General features: G+C 40.8%; 1 pseudogene; it reads right to left on the bottom strand.

Moving 5' to 3' along the window:
- Window positions 1–6124: 6124 nt before the first annotated feature.
- The window catches only part of LOC118590421, a 28643-nt pseudogene continuing 10638 nt past the window's right edge, over window positions 6125–24129 (bottom strand).

A 24129-nucleotide genomic window follows, 5' to 3' on the forward strand; every position in this document is an offset into this window, starting at 1 on the left:
ATTTCTTTCAAAGACTATGTAGTTTCCTTCCCTAACTTTTCTGATGTCTTTGGATTTGAAGTCTATTTTGTGTCAGACAGTAAAATGGCTACACCAACTTATTTCTTAGGACCATTTGGTTGGAGTATATTTTTCTAAATTTTTACCCAGAGATGATGTGTATCCTTGATAGTAAGGTGTGTTTCTTGAATTCTAGAGATGGATGGATTCTGTTTTGCACTCTGTTAGTCTGTTGGGTTGTTTGGGGTTTTTTTTCACAAATTGGGACAGTTCCAGTTAAAAGATATCATTGACCAATTACCCTTGATTCCTGTTATTTTGGTGATTGTGGTGGTAGTGGTGGTGTATGTGTGTTTATCTTCTTTTGAGCATACTTGTCTGTGATTGTTTATTCCATGTTTTCTTCTACATAGTTATCTCTTTATGTTGGAGTTTACCTTCTATAACCTTCTGCAAGGCTGAATTTGTAGACAGATATTGCCTGAATTTGGTTGCACCATGGAATGTCTTAACTTTCTCCACGTATTGTGATTGAAAGTTTTGCTGTGTATGGTATAGCCTGGGCTGGCATTTGTGATCTCCTAGAGTCTCTAACACATCTGTCTAGTTTCTTTGGCTTTTAAAGTGTTCATGAGAAGTCAGGTGTGATCATAATGGTCTTCCTTTATATGCTATTTGGTCTATTTCTCTTGCGGCTCTTAATATTCATTCTTTGTTCTGTACATTTAGTGTTTTCATTATTATGTGCCAAGGGGATTTTTTTCTGGTCCATTCTATTTGGTGTTCTGTATGCTTCTTGTAATTTGATAAGCGTCTCCTTCTTTAGGAAAATTTTCTTCTATGATTTTGTTAAAAAAAAATTGGGGGCATCTGACCTGCATTTCTTCTTCTTCCTCTCCTCCTATTATTCTTATATTTAGTCTTTTCAGGGTGTCCCAGATATTCTTTATAATTTTTCTCAAGAGTTTTAGGTTTAACATTTTCTGTGACTGGTTTCTCCATTTCTTCTATTGTGTCTTCAATGCCCAAGATTCTCTATCCCATGTCTTATATGTTATTATATGATACTTGCCTTTGATGTTCCTGTTCAAATTCCTAAAATTTTCAATTCCAGATTTCCCTCAACTTCATTGTTCTTTACTGACTCTACAACCACTTTCAGGTCTTAATCAGTTTTATTCACTTCATTTCACTGTTTATTTGTGTTTTCATATGTTTATTTAGGGGATTTTTTATTTCCTCTTTAAAGTACTTTGTTATGTTCATAATGGCCCTTTTAAGGTTTTTTGTTTGTGCTTCAACTACACTGTTATATTCAGAGCCTATTGTGGGAGGGTTGCTGGGTGCTAGTGGAGACATATTGTTCTGGCTGTTATGGATTGGCTTTCTATGATGGCTTCTGGGCATCTAGGATTGAGAAGTTTGTAATTCTAGGTACTGATATCTGGTCCTGTTTTTGTTGGGTCAATGTTTTGTTTCTTGGTTTCTGTTTCCTCTCTGGTTCTTAGGAGAGTGTGATGGCTATATATTAATTGTAGGAAAATCTTCTGGGATCTTGAGAGGTGTGGCCATGGGGAAGTTCAGGTAAAATGTGTCTCTGGGTATTGGGAGCTGACACTTAGAAATGGAGATGAGCTGGTGGCATTTGTGAGCATTGTAGAGTGGAAAGCTGGCTGTTTCACCAGGCTCTGCTTTTGCTTTGCTAATCCCTTTGGAATGAGGCTAGGGAGTGAGGCACAGCCAAAGGTCTTCTAGAGAGCTGGGGATGAGACTGGGGGATTGGTCTTGGAAGAATGATGAGAAAGGTAAACATCTGAAGTTAGCCTATATGGTGTTCTTTTCTAACAAATATAAATTGTACTGGTGTAATCCAAAGTCAAAATAAAGTATCCTGAGCACAGAAACTCAGTACCAACTCACTCTGACTTATTTTGAAGCAGGTAAGGACTAAGGCAGTTCCAGACATTCCCACAGTTAAAACCCACTCTGAACCAAGTGTCTCCTTCCCTGATCTGAAGGAACTTAAAGACCCCAGAGTAATTGAGAAGGTGTGCTGATAGTCTCTCAGGAAAAGGGTAATATGCTGATAATAGGTCCTATTGATAAAAGTCTCAGCTTCTCTTCTTCCACAATAAGCCAGAACAGAAGCAGCATTTCCATTTCATGTCTCGACACTGACTCCTGTTCATCCTACCTAATGTATTCATACTTGTTCCGTATCATGGGACTATTTGCTCAAACAGGGAATTTCTTCAGAACACAGGCTTTTATTTACTCTGCATAGTGGCTGAGACAAACACCAGGCCTTTACTGACATCACAGAGAGTAACAAGGTCTCACTACAACCCATACATCATCTTTCTCATTTCTCTATGTCTAGAAATAGCTACACATAGAACTTCTTTCTTCCTAAGCCAGTCACTTCCCTGTGAATATAAGTGAGGGTGGTTCCTGCTCTCTCAAACCTCCTTCTGGGTACTTAGTTTATTGCATAACTGGTTATCTTTCTATCCTTAAAGATTTGTGGAGGGAAAGTGGAGCCCAACCATGCAGGGAGCTTGCAAAGCAGCAAGGCACACTGAGCACTTGACGGCAGATCCTACGGTGCCAAGTCCTTTCTCCCAGGACATTTTCAGTGCAAGAATTATTCCTTCCATCAGCCAGACAGCTATGACTGCCCACTGAGCCCAAGTCACATCCATTTGTTGCCAGGCCAGAAAGTTACTGCCTTACTAACAGGTTCATTCCATGGATTGAGGAAGACGCACACTTACAAAGTTGGAAATGATGAGTAAATCAGCTGCAGCTTTGTGCACTTTCAGGAGCTGCAGAAAAGGGAATGTTTAGTCACCCCAAACCTGGAAATCTGATGAGTTCTGAGTTGATGCCGCACTGAAGGAAGGTCAGCTAATGACTTGGGCAGAGGATGAGACAGACTTATTAATGCTTGCTCATCGAGGAGAAACAGCAGCAGCTCTTCTGAGAAGTGAAACTCTCCCAGGGTATTGTGAACTCATCTCACCCTTCACAATGAAGGTGCTGTGAGCCTTCATCTCTAAACAATGGGAAAGCTCTAGGCAAAGGAAGATACGACTATGTTGCTGCTCTAGGGAGACTACTGTTATGGAATGATGATATAAGAAGATCTTATTGATAGAAAACCAATAAATTTCCAGTAGTAATCTGAACCTAAACAATGCTCCCAACAGAATGGTAAGTTGTACATGTGAGTTTCCAGATTCCACAGTACAGAACTGAATTCATGGATGAATTTATAGTTCAGAAGGTTAAATTAAGGATATTTCTCTAGTCTTATAAGAGTAAGGAGGTGAAGTGAGTCTTCTGTTCTCTATTGTCTCTGGGAAGCAACTATGAGTGGCACAGATGTTTTAGGAACTGATTCTTCCTTCTCTTTCTCTCTCTTTGTCTCTCTCTGTCTTTCTATATATCTCTCTTGCTCTATCTCGCTTTGTGGTGTGTGTGTGTGTGTGTGTGTGTGTGTGTGTGTGTGTGTGCATGCTTGGTAGAGGTAGCTTGTTTCCTGGAATGAGTTTGCTTTGTAGGAAAATGTGGGTTTGGTGGAGGAGAGATTGTCTGTTGACTGTGAACATTGGGGGTGGGGGAGATTCTCTGTGATAATGAAGGAAGCAGAACCCTGCAGAATGGAGGAGGGTATGGACAAGAGTAGATTGTTAGAACAGTATCTAAAGTGTTCAACGTAGTGGGAGTAACTAGGTCAGGAGCCTTGAGTGCTGAAGGAGATGGATGGTGTGACAGTATATATGCATAGAGTCTTCATTGAGCCTTGACTGGACCAAAGCCCAGAGGACAGCAATAGGAGTAAATCAGGTCAGGAAAGTTTGGAGTTAATGTCAGAATGTGAGGAGAAGGAGGAGAAACTGAGGATGCCTCCTCATTGCCTGGGTTGATTATAAGATCAAACGTGGCCACACAGCCAGTACCAAAGAAAGTCTAGGGAGAGTTCTAATGCTGTAGATGATGCCCTGAGAGAAGCTCATCTTCCTTCCATCCTGGGTTTGTACTTTCTTAACTGTTAATTTTCTTCTGAATTCCTTAGTTGCTACAAGGAGAAGTCCCTCCCCCTGCCATCTCAGCATCTAAACTTTTTTAGGAATTCCCTTTCCCCAGCCTCTGTCCTCTTCTTCCCACATCTTCAATCTGACTTTTCATGTTATGTCTCAATGCCCTTGACACAAATGCTTAAGGAAGGAAATTCACATGATTCCATATAAGATATCAGTACAATGTAAAGACAATGATAATGACCTTCCTTTCAGGGTTAGTGTGATGATCAGATCAGGTCCATGGACTCTAGTTTATAATTCCTGAGCTTAAGAAGAGTGTGTTGCTTAGTTTTTTACAACTGAACACAAGCTAGAGTCACCAGGGAAGAGGGAATATCCACTGAGAAATTGCCTCTATCTGTTATACTTGTAGGACAGTGTGGGGTATTTTTTAATCAATGACACAAAGAGACCTCAGTAAATGGTGCTGCCTCGGCTACATAACAGAGAACATGGCAGGGCTCCTGGGATACATGGCACTGTCATCCTTCTATTCCAGCATGTAGTTAGCTGATCTAGGTTACAGGGGGTGGGTCTGGGGCTTCCAGAATCCTGAATATCTTAGCTGGATACATCCAGCCCTTCCTTTCCTGGTTCCCTTTGATGTTCCCCATCTTTTCTTTCACAGCTTCAGGAGCTTCAGCAGCAGCCTCTGGTGTAGACAGATTTCTAAACAGTCTTATTAAATAAGGAACACTGAGCCAAATATCTGGGTGAATGCTGTTAAGATCAGGAAATAGTGAGAGCCACCAGCTAACTCTAGCTCACCATACCACCATAGCTTCCCAAGAGGACTACTTCCTGTCTACCCAGGCTTTTACTGTCTTGCTGTTCTGCACGCTCATTGGCTCTTAGCCCAACTACCTTGCTTCCTTGTCACTGCTTGTCTGTGCAAACCTCCAGGTCTCTATGGTTGGTACTGGGATTAAAGGCATGTGTCACCACACTTCGCTGTTCCCTAGTGTGTCCTTGAACACACAGAGACTCTGCTTGCCATGTGATCGGATTAAGGGCGTGTGTTACCACTGCCTAACTTTTGTTTATGGCTGTCTATGTCCTCTGATCTATAGGCAAACTTTATTTATTTACATACAAATAAAGTATCACCACATTTCAGCACAAATAAAATATCACCACACTCTGGGGCATAGGGAAATATTGGCAATGAGTAATGTCAGGAGGACACTATTTCTTGATGGAAGGACAGTGAGTTCTGCTCACATTTCCTTTCACCTACTGCCAATTACAATATTTTGCATGACATCCTGAGCCCTAGTGAGCACATAGAGGAGAAGACTCTAAAGCCCTTTGAGCGAGTGACAGCATATGGCAATTGCATTGACATTCTGTGCCAATGTCAGAGCTTCAAGCTGAATAATTCAGTCTAGATAGCACAGATCAGGATCAGGAGATGTCTCCTGTATCCATAGACTTTCCAGACTCTGATAAAGGTATGACAGGCTCAGGAACACCTTCACATGGTGATAGAGTAAGGGGTCCACTGAGGGAACATACAGTCATCTTCTGATCTTGGGATTGACATGTTTGAAGTGAATGCAGTGGGATTTGGATCAGCATAGGCTTCATAGAAAGACATTGCAGTCTGGACTTTGATTTTATTCATTATTTTTAATTTAGGTATTTCTAACCCAACACACAGAGGCTATTGCCATAATGAATGTGGTAATTTATAATGGAATATGTCACATGAAAGAGATAGAAAACAGAGGATATACAGAAATGAGGACATGACCGAGACATATGAGATAGGATGTTCCCTCATGCTACAGATTCAGAATAGAGTTTTCTCAGTCAGAAAATGTCCACAGTAGGTAGAGGGACAGAAATTCATTTGCCAAAAGATGATCTCATCATAACACCCACATCTTCTCCTGCACCCAAAACACATTTGTTCCTTGGACCTTCTCAGAACAATTCCTCAACAAAAGGAATTAGATTTCTTAACAGAAAAATGTGGGATTATCATATTTGTTTCTCAGATGCTGGGACCTTGAAAGATGTACTTCTTTCTCTTCTGATTACTCCCCAGCTTCATGGTAGGTCCATCTCTGGCTGTACCAAGACTCAAACAGCAGAATCCCAAGAATTATGAGGAACAAGCCAGCCAGCCTCATCCTGATGAGATTTTCCACTGTGTAATCCTTGGTGTCTGAGGCTGTAGTTTGGGGTAAAGAAGTCACAGACATTAGGAAAGACCAAAATTTCCCCCACAATAACCTGCCTTCCCTGGAAAGGTCATGGACCTTCTGTGCCCAGTACTACATTTTGAATTCTCCTTATTTATCTGTCTTAGGTTTGCACATATTCTGACTGATGTTCTTAGCTGAACCTAAGAACCAAAGAGGTATATGATTGTGAAATGCTTAGCAGACCCAAGTGTTTCCTCTGAGATCCACATTCCCATTTCCTGTAAATGCCCGCCATTCTCATTATATAATCTCATGAAGGTCTTTGATGAGTCTTTCTCTTGATGAACCCCTCTGGTATTCTTATGAAAATCTCAGCCTTACTGTGCTCTTTGCAGTCAAAACAAATGACTAAGTCACTTCAGAACAACAATTAATCTGAAATCAAAAGGGATCAGGATTAGGGAGAAAAATTACCATTCACAGTTCAGAATAAAGGAAAGTCTCCTGAACACTCTGCTCAAACTACCAGACAGTGTCATGTCAACACAATCCCATGAAATGGGGTTTTCCTTTTGTCTGTTGAATATCCAAGATCCCAAGATAAAATCTGCATATAATAGGCTATTAAAAGTCTATAGCACATAGAGCTGACATTCTGGATCATCCTCCTCTGTACATACCACAACTAGCTTTCTAGGTGCTATATATTTGTTTGATATCCTACTAATTTTTTACCATATCATTAGAAACACCTACAGTGAGACCCACCAAGACTCAAATTGTCCATGTACCATGCATACATGTTGTAAAATGTAGTGCTGTGAATCTACACAGCAAAAAATAAACCTCCAAAAATACTAGTAAGGCAATAGTAATGGATTGAAGTCTTGTTAATATAAAGACATGTAAACATACCCATATATATATATTAGAAGCATGTGTATAGATGTGTATAATATATATAATATCTGACATATATCTGAAGCAAGAAAAAATTGGTATGCAGGAAAAAGAAATGGATGCACCTGGAAATTTCTCTCTCTCTCTCTCTCTCTCTCTCTCTCTCTCTCTCTCTCTCTCTCTCTCTCTCCATCTGACATAGATTGTTCTCCATCCTTTTTCTTCTCATACTTTAACAATGGAAATATAAGATCAATATGTGGGGCAGTGTCATGTAGAATGTTGTGCAGTGGTAACTTTCAGCAAAAGACCTGAAGACCTGGGCGGGAGCTGGAACTGTTTTCACTCTCTGCCCTATGGCTACCAATAACTCCTTTGAGTACCTGGGACCTTCTGGATTTCATTGGGAAGTGGGGAAGATTGGTGAGCATTCCCTGATGGACCTCCCTGTTGGCCTCTACCCTCGTGCAGGGTGACTATCACACTGACTAATCACCCCCCTAGAGTCTCTCATTTTGATCCTAGTCCAGAATTCTTCTAATTCAAGATCCTAAATGACCCTTTCAGCTCATGGAGTTCTGGATTTCTTCACTTGAAACCTGGAGTTCCACAGAGGCATTAGGGTATAACAATAGTTAGGGCAACAACCCTTGAGAATTGTAGCATCTCTAGATACCCTCAAGTGCTGAGGACACATCACTCATGCAGTACTCTACCTGGAACTGATAAGCTCAGAATTTTGGTCTTAGATGCAGGGATGGATGGACTGCTCCCATCTTGTCCATAATGAAAAATGCCCACTGTGTTTATTGACCGATGCACCAGGGTGACATTCTCTCCTGGGGGTACTGTGGAGTCAGGCTACACTGAGAGGGACGGTGCAATGGGGGAATTTGCTAGAGAGAGTGGTAGATGAGGAGCTATCCACTGTGTTCTGTGTTGTCTGTGAGAGCCTGGTCTCTTTCTGGCTTTTTTTTCTGACCCTGTTCCTCCCTCCACCTCTTGTCTCAGGAGTCTATTTCTCTCTGAGACACTCTATTCTCATCCTGTCTATCATCTCTTAGATTTTCTCAGAAGGTGCTATAATGTCTGAGTCCTCAGACTGGTTTCCAGGGCTTCTCCCTTGTGAATCTATGGGGCCACTAGGTGCTGACCACTTACAGGAGAGATCCTATATACCCTAGCATCTGCACTGGCACTCATGGAAACTACTCACAGGGCCCAGGATGAAATTAGCCTGAGAGAGCCCAGCCTGGATATGTAGGCCATGATGCTGGGAGAGGTAAGTTCCCCCTTCCTTGGCCGGGACAAGTTTGTCATAGCCAGCACCAGAACAATAGTGAATGATCAGTGTCTCTATGGGGGCAGGATATGGTTTTGCTGAGTCTGCAGGGTGGGCTTCTTGGACAGAAACATAAGCAGGTGGTTAAGGAGCTGGTTCCTGCCAAGCCTTTTCTTCCTTCCAGCTTACCTACCTGGTGCTACTGCCTCTCACACTCTGGGACTCTGTCTCAGGATCCAGAAATTCTCCTCAACCAGCAGAGTTCAAAGAAAGAGTAGGGTTTTAAAGTATAACTGGGTCAATGGTGGGGCGGCCTCACCTGAGACATGTATTTCCAAGTGATCACCAGGTTCTGACCAAACCTGTGGGTTTGCCTTGAAGTAGCTGTAACGTTTGAATGTCCCACCACTGCTGGGAGTCACAGGGCCCACAGAGAACAGGGCCTGGAACTGCCCAGAAGATGTCTTCTGTGACTCTGTGACCATAGAGTGCTTCTGTTCTCCATCCTTGATCATGATGAACCTGTAATATTTCTCCTGTGAGAAACACCTGAGGGTCACATTGTCTCCTGATGTCACCACAGGTCCAGGCAGGACTGATAGGAAGGGTTTATTGTCAAAGATTCCTTGGAGAGAAACAGACAGAGTTTTAAACATGCTCATAAAGCCCACCTTGTCAAGCAAGGCTGGGCTGCAAGAAAGGGACATTATGAGAACAGTCCCTTCTTCTTGAAGTTAGAGTCTGGGATGATGCCTCTTAGTATCTATCCTCTTGCCTTTCACTACCAGCTCAAGTTTGTCACTGTGTTCGGACCAGCCTGAAGTAGTTTCATAGACACAGTAATATTGGCCTCCATCATACTCTCCAATTGAGCTTATGGGGAACACAGCTTTCTCCCCATGTTTTGTTGAGTTTTGTTTATGCTGGACTTGTTTGAATTTCTTAATAAAAAGAAGGTACTTATGTGCATCTGAAGTCCCTACACATGAGATGTTCACTTGTATTCCCCTAGTATCCAGCGAGCATGGCTCAGCCTTGATGGTCAGCTTTGGTAAGACTCCTACAAAGAATCACTAAACAAGTGTCCTGGGACATACTCCATTGGATCTAGTCCTCAGTCCTGTACACTCCCCATATCTCAATGATTAGCCCATTTCTCTTCATCCTTACTGTCTAGAGTGAGGAGGGATGGCTTACCTGCCAGCACTTGGATCCTGGGTTTCAGACTCAGTCCTAGAAGAGAGTTCCCTACTCAGCATTTCTCCATGAGCTCTCAGAAAGATCTCTCCTCCAGAGAACCTCCCATGCCCCTCTAACTTTCTGCGGGAAAAGTCTTGGGCTGTGTGAGGTGGTCCCTTCTGGATCACAGTGTTTCTTCCTACTCTTCATATCTCACCCAGACAGATCAGGACTGTGATGGTGAAAGCCATTCCATCTCTTCTCTGTGACTCCAACTGTGCATATGTAGAGGGCCACAGTGCCTGGCCAGATGGACTGGAACACATGGTATGATTTTTGGAGAGTGAATGTTCTCCATCAAATGGTTACACTTCAGGATCTCCACAGAAAGGGAAACTGTCCTTTCCAAGGGCCTGTCTCTCATTTCCCCAATGCTGTGACTTGGACAGGCTCCAGACACTCTGTAGTCATTTCTTCAAAGATGGTGTTCTCTCCCAACTCACCCATCTCTATCCAGCTGGTCCTCATCACACTGATGTCAATGAGGAAATATCAATGAGTTCCCTAGCTCTGCATTTCCACATTCGGGTGGCTGAGTGGTCATCTTCCCTCACTGAATCTCCTTATGAAATCTCTTTCATGTCTTCAGCCAATCCAGCTGTACAGCAGTACGGGATCCTTATGAGAACCAATTGTCTCTCCAGTTCTGGAGGTGTATTGGACCACATAGGTGTTAATGCTTCAGAGTGAACACAGAGCAGCAGAGACAAACTGAACACCCGACTGTGAGGTTCATATGGAGATTGATCTTGGAGATAAGAACAGAGGAAGAATAGAGGCAGAAGAAAATACTATAGTTCTCATGTTCTTGAGACTGGCGCACATTCTCCTACAGGGAACTCCCCCCCACCCCCTTTTTATTCTTAGCAACCTCATCCATCCTCATCTCCCTGCAATCAACCTTCAGTGCCATCTTGCCTCTTCTGTGTTTCTGTACCTTGGGGAAGAATTCTCCTTGCTGGAATCTGAGAGAGTTCCTGTATAATTCCTACATACCAGTCACTAGCCATGCCACCTTGAGCATTTTATCTCTGAGGTTCCTTGTTTGGAGTCCATCATGAGCACTTCATTCATCAGTTTATGGAGTAATCATCTCTAAAGCCACCTCTGGTTTTCAGACCAAAATGAATCTTGGGTTTGGAGCATGGGAGGTTCATGGTGTTCCATAACGTAGGTGCCTGTTGAATGTCCTTCTCTGCTCTGAGTGTTCATGGTTGGTCTGTTATAATATGCATGAAATCTGCAGATCATCATGGTCATGGGTAGGAAAAGAGAATCAGAAAACCTCTGAATGGAGAAAGATCCATTTCACAGATAACTTAGGGAAAGGGTGAATAGTATCAAAACACAGTTTGAATGATCAAAAAACTAGTTGTTTTTTTTTTTTTAAAGAAAGATTTGCTATTACCTTCTGTCCTGTTCTGGGAATGGAACCCAGGGCCTCTAGCATTTTCATTCCGTTGTTGTGGATGTTGTTGTTGAACAATATGGGGTGTTTGTTTGGTTGGGTTTTTTGTTGTGGTGGTTGTAGTTGTTGTTTGGTTGTTTGGTTTTTTTGAGATAGTGTTTCTCTGTGTAGCTCTGGCTATCCTGGAACTCACTCTGTAGATCAATCTGGCCTTGAACTCAAAAACTCACCTGCCTGTGCCTCCTAGTGCTGTATTAAGGTATGTGCCACCACTGCCCTGCTTTGCTTTTGTTTTGGAGACAGGGTCTTACTATGAAACCCTGGCTGCCCCAGGAGTTGCTATATAGAGCAGGATAGCCTCGAAATCACAGAAATCTGCATCCAACTCTGGACTGCTGTGAATAGTGGTGTGTGCCACCATGCCCATCTAAGCAAGTGCTCTATCACTGAGCCCCACCTTACCTCTGTTTTATGCCATGATTCAATTTGTTGTATTTTCAACTTTGTCTCAACAAACAATACTTACTTTCGTTTGTTTCATACTTTTCTTTCTTCCCCTGTCTTTTTTGGTGTTTGTGAGTTCCATTGTGACACTTCTCTATGTACATTTAATTAAATGATTTTTGTGTGCTCCACTTTTCCTCCTTCCTTGGCTTCTGTCTTGCTGGTCTCCAAACTGATTGTCACTTTTGTTTCTCTCTTGATGCAAGATTGTTTAAAATATGTGATTTTTTTTAGTTCTTTTTATCTTTTGAGAATTTTATACAGTGTATTTTGGCCATATTCACACCTCTCCCAACTCCACCCAGGTACACTAAACCCTTCTCTACTCATCCAACTTTGTGTCTTCTATTTTTTTCAGCCATCAAGTTCAACTTCTCCTGTTCCTATATTCCTGGATGTGTGATCTCAGAGCATGGCTGGAGCATGGTTGACATAATAAGAGCTAGACTCTCCTTTTTTAATATTCTGAAATTAAAATATAATTACAACGTTTTCCTTTTTCCTCCCTTCAACTCTTCCCATGTACTCTTCCTTGTTTTCTCTCCAATTCAGAGCCTCTACTTCTTTAGTAGTTGTTACATAAATATGTACATTTACATCTGCATATATATTTTGTTACTTGCATATATATGATTTCAGGGCTGACCACCAAGTATTGGATAATCAATCAGGGCCCACTCTCAAATAAAACTGACTCTCCTTCTCCCAGTATCTCCCCAGCTAGGAAGCCCACCTCAGACTATGTCATGATGCTTCTGTAGACATTCTGAAGAAATTAAAAAACATGCCCACCTCACCTCCCATGCTAGGACTTGATAATGTTTGAGCTTACACTAGACTTGTGCATGCTGTCACAACCACTATCAGGAAATAAAGGAAAAGTGAAGGGACCTGGATTATAAAAATGCAGTGGGAGGCCTTATCAGGTCAGGTGATTAAAATACTTGAACTCCTTTACACAAAAGATTTGCAAAGTGAGGAATAGTGGCACTTGGTGAGGTGGCTATATTTAATAGAATAAAAAACCATTTCTCACATCTCCATGCTGTCTGGACATCTAAAGCCACAATAGTTCTGAGGTCTCTAGAAGAGAAAATATAAGGTATTTGACCAAATCATATAATAAGTATTGAAAAAAATATACAGGAGACATGTTGCCTTTAAGAATATTCAACAAAGAAGATTATGGCAGCCAAGATTTCCAAGGAAGTGATTAATCATACATTTCAAAACAATCTTATGAGTGTATTCACAGCAAACCATATACTTCCTTTTAAGAAATAAATGATTGTGCTTTACAAGGAAGGAAGCCCACCTCAGACTATATCATTAAGCTTCTGTAGACATTCAGAAGAAATTACAAAACAAAATTTCATGTTGACCATAAGTTACATCTTTCTCCTTGCTGACACAAATCACCAGTTCCACTCACATTGATCCAGCATAGGAGGGAAAATACATGGGCAAATACACATAAATTACTAATACCAAAGGATTAAATGGATCAAACTATCAATAGTGCCTTAGTAGAAACACATGTTTATGAGAAAAACACTGGCCAAAAACCCCAAAGAGGACTAATTACCAGGCTTTTGCTTTAGTATTGAAATTGGTGATTGTTGATGAGTCTGAAAATGTGGTTGGCACTCACCTTGACTGCTATTATAAATACAATTACTTCTTTTTTTTTTTTTTTTTTTGAGCTGAGGATCAAACCCAGGGCCTTGTGCTTGCTAGGCAAGCACTCTACCACTGAGCTAAATCCCCAACCCCACAATTACTTCTTAAATGGCCATAGCCTCTTTTCTTTGCAGACTCTCTTCATAAAGAGATGCATGAGGGAAATCCATGTAGCTTTATGTCTGGAATACATGCCCATTGTGGTCAGGAATTTGACTGACATCTTTGATGTTTCTAGAGATAAATCAGGTTCATTTACCTTTGATGAAATTACCTTGTATTCTTACCACTATGCAAGCCCCCTCATCTGATCATCTGAACAAAAAAAAAAAAAAAAAAAAAAAAACAAGCAAAAAACCAATGGAGTCTGCTGGTCTGCTGGTCTCATGTTACTCATAGCTATATATCTGTCAGCAAGTTCCCCCAAAATGCCACTTAGTCGAAGATGGGTATACAGCTCAGTGGTTGAGTACCCACCCGCTTTGTGCAAGCCTGTGAGCTCAGACTTTTGAACTGCAGGAAAGAAAGCCCATACTTTATGCAGCCCAGGTTAATCCTGATTCTTTCTTTGGTTTCATGGAGACTAGCAGCTGGTCATCATACACCAAGGCTGGGTTTTCCTACAACTAATTTTTAGTTTAAAATAATTATTAAAACATAGTTTAGTAATATGTTAGTAATTAAGAGGCAATATTATATTAAACCATGAAGACTCTCCTGAAAGTTCAAAGCAAGAAGAAAAATGTGACCCATCGTCCTTTCTCATAAAGTGGGCACTGAGTGGTAAGTTTCAGGGATCCTAACATTTTTTCTGCCTACACCATTGTGTTAGGGGATGAGAGCAAAGAGCACAGAGGTTACATTGCTTGAGACAATGCTGTATATGTCTTCCCTGTTTTCAATACGGAAGTTTTTATAGGAAGTAAAACAACTATTTGCCAACTCAGCCTCTACAGTGGTCACATTTCTCTTTTCAGACATAATAGATTTCTCTTAAGAACTCAGCTCCATACTTTAGGCATTCTTTTTACATGTGCCAATGGAATAAAGAGAGACCACCAATGAAGAGTCAGGAACAACTTGGTCTGTTTAAAGTCAGGTTTCTCTTCCTAAATTCTTAGGTATTGAGATCCAGCATGGATTGATTATGTTTCCAGAAACAGTATGAATGAAATCTCAAGGAACCATTTCCCCTGGGTTGGGAAGATTTCATGTGGAATCAAAGACCCACTTCATTCCTTGGCATAAACTTTCCAGGAAGGTAATTTTCAGAACTCCAGGATATTCAGATTTTGCTAGACCCTAGTTCAGAGGACTACACAAATGCTCCTCTATCTTTGAGGTCAAAGCATTTATCATTCTGACACTGATGATGTCATGACAGAATTTGAGAAGATCCCTTTCCACATGCCTGGGAAGGGGGTTGTGGGAGAATATTGGGGGGGTCTCTTACTCATAGACAGACCTGTTTAAATGCTAGAGGAAAAGTAAAACTTTCCTTGGCAGCTAAAACGCAGGTCCTGAAAATGAGCCATGCAATTTTACCCAAGCTACAAGACCAGCATCATCCAAACACCACATCTGACAAAGGCAATGTAAGAGAACATGTGTGAACAAGCATATCTTGAGCACAGATGTAAAGTCCCCCACAAGTTTAATTTTTGCCATATAACCACATATATAATGATGATCACAGAAGATCACATTATCTGTGACTTTGTATAAGAACATTGTGGGATATTTGCTTAATAAAGTATTGCCTAAATGTTCAATTATCAGAACAGATAATGTTGCTAGTAATACCCATTTTTCAAATGTTATATAAAAATTTTCATATACTACAAAGAAGTGGGATTTACTCACTCATCACAGCAGCAATGTAAATTTTAAGATATGCGTGATGGAGGCATTTGTGTAGCTGAAGAAACAGCATTTGTCAGAACCCCACACCCATTCATCATGAGCACTCATAGTAAATTAGTAACAGAGAAAATCTTAGTCAGAATAAGATTATGTGTAGAGAAAACTGAAATTAACTTCACATTTAATGCTGAGTAATCAGAAACTTCCCATTAAAATAGGAGCAACACAGCAGTTTCTCCTCTCTTCATGAATTTTCATCATGGTACTTGAAGTTCTAACTAATGTAGCAAGATTAGTAAAGTAAATACAAGGTTCATATATTTAAAGAACAAGAATTTTGCTCTTTTCAGATAACATGTGTATTGATATAGAAATTCTGAATTAGTTTACAAATATAACTTTATGAAACTAATCCTCTAGAACATGCAAGTGGTTAGAACACAGAACAAGATCTAGTAACATGCTTGTGAATTGCTTTTGTGTATACCAGTAATAGACAATGAAATTTGACATTAAATGTACATCTGTTTCCTGTATGACTTCCACACTTCTCACATGTGATATTTCACTGAAATTAAGAGGGAAAGATGAAGAAAATACAGATAATATCAGAAAATATCCAAAATCATGACTTTGAAGAAAATATTTTCAAAGCCAGGTCCACAGATAGTTTCTTCAAAACAAATGTATTATAAGGATGTCTTTCTATTTCAGGAAAAATCCACAAATAACATTTGATTAAGACTGGAGAGTTTGAGTGCCCCAGAGAGCACTTTGAGATGTCATCTTCACACAGATATTTTACAATTCAGAATATTGTTTTTATTCATAAATTTTGTTATTTGAGTCAAATTCCTTGTTTTGGGTTTAAAAAAAGGTAGATTTCATAATGCAGAAGGTCAATGTGGTAATTTAAAATGAAGGGAGCCAGGCATGGGACAAAGGCCTTTATTTTAATACCAGCACTTGTGAGACAGAGACAGGCAAATGTCTAAGGTTAAGGCTGCCCTGGTCTACAGATTGAGTACTAGGATAGCTGGGGCTACACAGAGAAACCCTGTCTAGAAAAACCAAAATGAGATCAAATAAAGGAAAATGCTTCATGGAAATAAGGCCAAGCAGAGGTGTGAAGAGGTGAAGCCCCAAACCTCATTGATGGAGCAGGAAATCAATCCTTTGTGTTGTGCATGGAGAAGGAAGGAGGGACAATCTGCAAATGTCTAAGTGGATCCTCAATGTCAGGAAAACATGGGTGTGACAATGGGGACTTTGTCTCCTGACCCCCAGCTATCTCCCTTGGTGCTTCATCATCCATTAACTAAAATGCCTAAAAGAAATGTGACTCACAAAGACACACAAATACACTCATAACACAGAAAAATGTTTTATCTTAAAGAATGGAGTAATATATATCAATAAAAATGGTAAATAATAAACATTTCAAAACATGTTAGCTTGATATGATGATTTGGATGAGATTTTGTAATATGAAATGTTATAAATATATTTGTTTAATTTGTAGGAGAACATGTGTATGTTTCACATGCTATATAGGTAATTACAGACACAAATTTAAGCAAAAAACAAGATGTGCAGAAAAACAGATACAACCAAAGATCACTGAATTAAGCCAAGTAAATCCAACTCAGAAAGACAATAGCACATTGTTTTAGTTAGGGTTTTATTGCTGTGAAGAGATTCAGTGATAATGGCAGCACCTATAAAAGAAAGCACTTAATTGGAGCTAGCTTATAGCTCAGAGGTTTAGTCCATTATCATCATGGTGGGAAGCATGGTAGCTTACAGGCAGATGTAGTACTAGAGAAGTGGGTGAGAATTCTACATCTGGATTGGTAGGCAGCAGAAAAAGAGTGTCACACTGGGCTTGGTTTGATCATCTGAGGACTCAATGCCCATCCCAAAGAGAAATCTGAAATTGGCCTGGCCTAGTTGCCTTGAGAATTATGCTTCATAGGATTGTCAGGTTAGAGTCCGTGGCTCCTGGGGTACTGTGTGCTTTTCAATTCCTGAGAGACTGATGTACTCCCTCAGGCAGTGAAGTATTCAGGCCACTTTGTGTTTCTCTGTATGTTCCCTTAGAAGTCAAAGAATCATGGAAGCTTGACAGGACAATTGATCTTAGACATTGATCTTGTGGCCTCATATAAAGTTTTTACTTTTCTCTAATTCCTTTTCACAAATTGGAATCTTAACAGGATAGGGTCTTGTATTGAGATCACAACTCCCTTTATTCCAGTTAGCTTCAAGTTTTTCTTCAATCAGTTTACACTTCTTGGTGCCCCTTTCTCCTCAAATGGTACATTTTATATTTTTCTTTGCTCATCTTCTTCCTTTTCATTACAAATCTGCATAATTATGGCTACTAATAACCAAGAAATACAATCAATATTAGGCTGTCTGGAAATTCCTCTGCTAAAGCTGTTACTCAATAATTCTACAATTTACCCTCAGGCAGATATTTTGGACAGAAAGCACCCATGCTCTTCACCAAATTATCACAAAACAGTCTCTAGACCACATATTAACATTCTTCTCTGAAACCTCTTGAGCCAGACCTCCACAGTTCAGTCACCCCAGCATTGTTCTCTTCCATGCTCCTACTAGTACTAGATACACTGAAAGTATTTCACTGCTTTCTGTGGAGGGACCCAAAACAGCTTGACCACACAGCTGCCATGACAGGCTTACTGGCAGATAACACTCAGATTCAGGAAAAGCCATAAGCTGACACCACCCAGGGATCCACTCAGGGATGGGCCAGCATCTAAGGGGAAGAACTTGACATCCCAAATATTCCCACCATCAGATAAGATTAGATAAGATTGCCAGATGTCCCTGAGCCTAGCATATACCTATTACACTTTTATAGATATCCCTAGACAAACGTCAGCCAATCAGCATTCTGAACCCTAGAAATCCCCTCACCACAACCTCTGCTATAAGAAAAACCCCACCCTGCCAAGGCTCAGGGCTGTCTGCTCTCACTGTTGTGTTGGATGGACAGAGAGACCAAACTCGAGTTTGAAATAAAGGCTCTTTGCTTTTACATATGGGACTCGGTCTTTGTGGTGGTCTTCTAGGGGTCTCTGTGACCTGAGCATAGCACTTTTCTAACCAAACATCCACATTGCTCAAAAAAAAAAGAAAAAGAAAACAAAATTTCTATGGTCTGGCCTATCACAAAAATACCCCAGTTCCTGGTGCTGATTTCTCCCTCAGTTAGGATTTCTATGGGAAGATACACCATAACCATAGCAACTCTTTTAAAGGAAAACATTTAACTGGGGATGGTTTATAGCTTCAGAGGTTTAATCCGTTATTGTCATGGAGAAAAGCATGGAAACATGCAGTCAGGCATGGTGCTGGAGAGGTAACTGAGAGCTGTACATCTGAATCTGCAGGCAACAGGAAGATACTATAAGCCACTAGGCCTGGCTTAGCTTCTAATACCTCAAAGCCCACCCTCAGTGACATACTTCCTCTGACAATGCCATATCCACTCCAAAAAGGCCACACCTCCTAGTAGTGCATCTGTCCATAACATAGCTTAGTCTAGGAAAACGTCAGCCTGAGAGAGGCTAGAGTGGAGATTCTGGCCAGGGTATTAGGAAAAGTCTATCCCCCATCTTTAAACATAATGAATTGAATGTAGCCTATGTCAGAGTGATCAACACTGGTGGTCAGGTTATCTCAGAGGACCAGGATAGGACCATGATGGGTTAGTAGGGAGGGCTTCCTGAACAGCTCTACAGGGAAGAGATGCCAATGACTTAGGAATTGGTTCCTGCCATTCATTTGCCCACTCTAATTCTGTATTACATGCTTCATTGTCTCTCTCCCACACTGGGGTTCTTACAGAAACCCACCATCCTGAAACTTCACTGGGATCAGGGCCCATGGCAAAAGGATTAGGGTCTCAAAAATGGTTTTGTCAATAATCAGGAATCCTTACCTGAGATTTCCAAAGAGTCAATGGGTGCTGACCATACCTCTGGGTTTGTATTGTACTAGCCATCACAGTTGAATGTACCCCTACAGGTGAGGGTCACAGATCCCACAGGAATAGGGTCGAGTACTCCCCAGTGGATGTCTCCTGGGATTCCAACATCCTAGATGGGTTTGTTTCTTTTTCCTTGGCTCAGGTTGGCAGGATATGGCCATTGATGCAATGCTGACATGCAAGTTATTAGTGTAACCAAATGCTTTCTGATTGGATTTAAGGCCAGCTTCACAGGAAAAAACTCATACCTAGTACTATAAATCTGGACAAGAACTCATAGCTGAGGAGTTTATAAACTTTATGGGGGAATCTATTAATATTACTTAACTAAATATTGTGTCAACCTGCATATTCATCTCCATGTCTATATATCTGTAAGGCTTTTAGGACTTCATTTTCAATTTTTCAACGTGTATAAGTCAACGCCAAGAAAAACAACTTTTCAGAGCAAAAGTTCAGAGCAAAAATGACTGTAGAATGCTCACCCATAAATGGGACATCTGTGTCTTTTGTTGTTGTTGTTGTTGTTGTTAACTTTTTTTTGAGACAGGGCCTCCAGGAAGTACAGGCAGGTGTAGAATCCTCTTACAGCATTCTACATCTAGGTGTTTATCAAGAGTATATGGTGCTTAAAGATGGTGCTACAAGTATTCATTGTTTTGTTGCAATTTTGAAGATGTCCAGATGGTTTGAGAAGGAGAATAACTTTGTGGAAAATCCTCCCAAGATCCATGTGATGACTGGGGTGTACTGTGAGCTCAGAACCCAGGTTGACTGAGGATACCCCAGGGTGTTCTAAATGGATGATGAGTTCCTAGAGTTGATAAATTTATCTTAGAAATCCTTGAACCACAGAGTAATTTGAGTAAATTCTCCCTGTGAGCATCTGATGATCTCACTAGTACATCACATTTGATGTGTTCATGGCTACCAGGTCCTTAGAAGAGGGGTATGAGGGACATAAACATAATGAAGAACCATGAATGAAGAACCATGAATGAAGAACCATTAGATTTATAGGTTTAGCCAATGTGGATGAGGTGTGAGCCAGGAGATGTCATCTCCCATCCATCCTTTGTTTTTCTTTGGACTCTGTCTTATTAGAAGATCTATGGGATAGAAAATGAGGGGGATTCCTTTGGAAGGCTCCTGCAGTTTCTTCCTTCAACATCAGAATGAAGCAAGGATATGTCTCAGATTATTATGCTTGAATCATCATGGAATTCAATAAACTTTTCACTATATCTCTCAGACACACCTGTGTTTTACAGCTAATTTTCTTTTACTAGCTGTCTCCTTCTGTAGGTTTCCATCCTCTTTGTAGCTGAAAGGCAAGTGTGAATGATTGGTCAGTTAAAGAAAAGGCATGGTTCCCAGAGTCCAATATGCATACCAGAAGCCCCACAAATTATCTTAAGTAAGAGTCTTCTGGACAATAGACTCATGACATCAACTAGGTATCATGACACCATCATATCTGCATTATATTTAGTTTAAATTTTTATTTTACATATACATATGTATGTACATGTATATGTATATATGACTGTGTTTCTGTGTGCATGCACATACTACATATGTACAGGTGTGTCTATAGCACTCATCAGAGGATGTCAGAGATTGTGGGTTTCTAGTTACATAAGGTTGTGATCTTGGCATGATTGGTAGGAAGCAAAACTGGTTCTTGTGGAAAAGGTGAGGAGGATCAGGACAGAAGAGATGAGTTGGAAGAGACAGATACAGTGTCTACAGCTGTATCCACTCTGATGATGACAGGACTTTCACTAGGATAAGACTAGCAAAGAATGCTGTGGGATGTCTTTATGTATGCAGTGACAATGTATTGCTTGTTAAATACATTGGTTGTTAAATAAAGTTGCATTGGCCTATGGCAGGGAAGAATGGAGCCAGGTGGGGACATCCAGGAGAGAGACTTGAAGAAGAAAGGCAGAGGTGGAGGAGACCCCATCCTGCTATTCAGGGAGCAGCATGTAATGGTACATAGGTAAAGCCATGGAACATGTGGTGACATATAAATTAATAAGAATGGGCTGAGTTTAGTTATAAGAGTGAACTAGCAAGAAAATTGAGCCATAGGCTATGGCTGTGCAATTCATAATTGATATAAACCCTATGTGTTTATTTGGGTCTGAGCAACTGCAGTACTGGGACACAGGAAAACTTTCAACTACATAAGAGTGTGTGGGGTATACCACTAGTCTTGTATAAAGTTGAGTAAGTTAACTGTTCATTATTTAGTGAATATAATAATAAAGGTGTGAATAGACCCAGTCATCTGACTCCAAAACTTTATTTTCTAAGCACTATGATCTATTTCCTTATGAAGTTGAATTTTTGTTCTATGAGATGTGTACTGTAGGCATAGCTGCCAGGACACAAGGTATATATGGACCAACTATGACTTCTATCAGTATTCACAGTGTATAGGGATTCTCCATATAATCAACACAGGAAAATGTTATGGAAATCAGACATAGAACAGTAGTGCTATAGTTAGATGGCTTGTACAGTGCTGCAACATTTACTTCTGGGATGGAGTTCAAGGGTACCAAATCTTGTGACTAGTTTAACTAGTGCAAGCTGAAGACATGATCAGCATGATAGGTTCATATTTCTGCTGTGAACTAAGGTCTCATCCAGGCTGACAGGGTGGGTAGAGAGGTTATAATGAGAAGATCTGTGGATTCCACTAGAGATGAGGTGTGGGAAGGCCATTACAGGTGCTGTGCTGAAGAGCTGGGGATAAGACTAGAGGAATGGCTTTGGAAGACTGGAGGAAAATGTGAATCTCTGGTCACTTTTTTTGTCAAAACAAAAGAAACCCTAACTAAGGCCCCATGAAATTGTCCCCTTTAGATTTGTCTCTTGCTATTTTCATTGTTGAGAACTTCTTTAGGCATATTTGTGAGGTATATGAGTGTAGCCTCCCTGTCATTTCTAAGAGACACAATCTTCCAACAAATTTCTTAGACCTCTGGCTCTTATAATCTTTCTGCCCTTTCCTCTCATGATTTTCTCTGAGGCTTGGGTACAGAATTTGTGTTATACATGACACATTGAGGCTGGGCTTCTCATGATCAACTGATTTGTGTATTATGGCTCATGGTAGTTTTCTGAAATGGTTTCTTGTTTGCTACAAAGAGAAGGTTATTTGATAAGGGGTAAGAGTTCCACTTATCTGTGAATGCAAAGACACATTTTAGAACACAGATGAGAATTCTGCTGGTTTAATAATGGCAAAGTATAAGGTTCCTCTTACATGTATTACCTTGCTAGCCCAGGGTACTTAGCTAGATTTTTAGTACAAGACATGATTTACCTCCTGTTAAGTGAGTTTTAAGTCTAACTAGGGAGTCGTTGGGTACCACTCAAGTGTAAGTGCTACTATTGTACCTTTAAAGTTATCTTACCATGTTGGACATCGTTATACTTCATAGTGACAGCTGGTCACTATGCTTTCCTCTTTTGTCAGCATACATAGCAATTTCTGGCAAAAAAATGTAAGCTAAGTTTACATTTACACAATGGAGTATGACTCAGCTGTTAAAAACATAATGTAAAACTTGAAGGCAAGTGGATGGAACTAGAGAAAAAAAATCATCCTGAGTGACATAGTCCAGACCTAGAAAGACAAACATGGTTTGTACTCATAAGTGAATATTAGTTGTAAATTAAGAGATAATCATGCTACAATCCACAGACCCAGAGAGGCTAAGTAATAAGGAAGGCTCAAGATAGGACGCAAAGATCTGCCTAGGAGGAGGAAATAGAATAGATGTTTTGAGTGGATTGTGGGCAGGTGGGGATAGAAACAGGAGAGATTGGGGGAGTGTGGATGGAGAGATTACTGGAAGACCTGACTGGAATTGGGGGGCAATTGAGGACAAGGCAGAAACCTAGTGCAATGGAAACTCTCTGGAATCTATAAAGGTGACCTAGCAAAGGTTCCTAGTATTGGGGAATATTGAGCCTGAACATGCCATCTTCTGTAACCAGGCAAGGCTTCCAGTGGAAGGAATGGTACACCAACTCAGCCACAAAACCTTTGACCTACAATTTGTCCTGCCTGCAAGATGTACTGGAGTAACAATGGCACAACTTGTGGGAGTGGCCAACCAGTGACTGGTCAAAGTTGAGGCCCATGCCACTAGAGGGAGCCCATGCCTGACACTGTCTGGAGGACCAGGAATCAGAAGTTGGCTAGCCCAGAGACCTAGGGTAGCACCAAACAAGATTGGGGGGGAAAAGTCAATGAAATGATTCCTAATGTTATTCTCCTATAATCATAGGCAGGAGCCTAGCACAGTCATCATCAGAGAGGCTTCATCCAGCAACTGATAGGAACAGATAGGAGCAAAGACCCACAGACAAACATTAGGCAGAGCTCAGGGAATCTTGCAGAAGAGAGGAATGAAGAATTGTGGGAGACAGAAGGCTCAAGGATACCACAAGAACACAGCCTATAGAATCAACTCACCAGAGCTCATTGGGGCTCACAGAGCCTTCACTGACAATCAGGGAGCCTGTGTAGGTCTAAACTATATGTATGTTATGGTTGTGCAGCTTAGTGCTCTTGTGGGACTCCTAACAGTGGGAACAGGGATTGACTCTGACACTTTTGCCTGCTTTGGGGACCCTTTTGCTCCTACTGGGCTGCCTCATCCAGCCTTGACATGAGGCTATGTGTCCAGCCTTATTGTAACTTGTTTTGTTATGTTGGCTGATATCCCTGGGAGGCCTGACCTTTTCTGAAGGGAAAAGGGGGAGGAGTGGACATGGGAAAGGTAGGGAGATGGACTGGGAAGAGAGGAGGGAGGCTAAACTGTGGTTGGGATGTAATATGTAAGAAAAGAATAAATAGAAAAAGAAACCCCCCCCCCAAAAGAAAGTATACTAATTTTTATCTTCCATTTCATGGGCTGTCATTTCACTGTCTTGGTGGTATCATGTGAAAAAAACAAGCTTCTTACTCCTGG

The sequence above is a fragment of the Onychomys torridus genome, chromosome 1 (genome assembly GCF_903995425.1).
Source record: "Onychomys torridus chromosome 1, mOncTor1.1, whole genome shotgun sequence".
NCBI classification, from domain to species: Eukaryota; Metazoa; Chordata; class Mammalia; order Rodentia; family Cricetidae; genus Onychomys; species Onychomys torridus.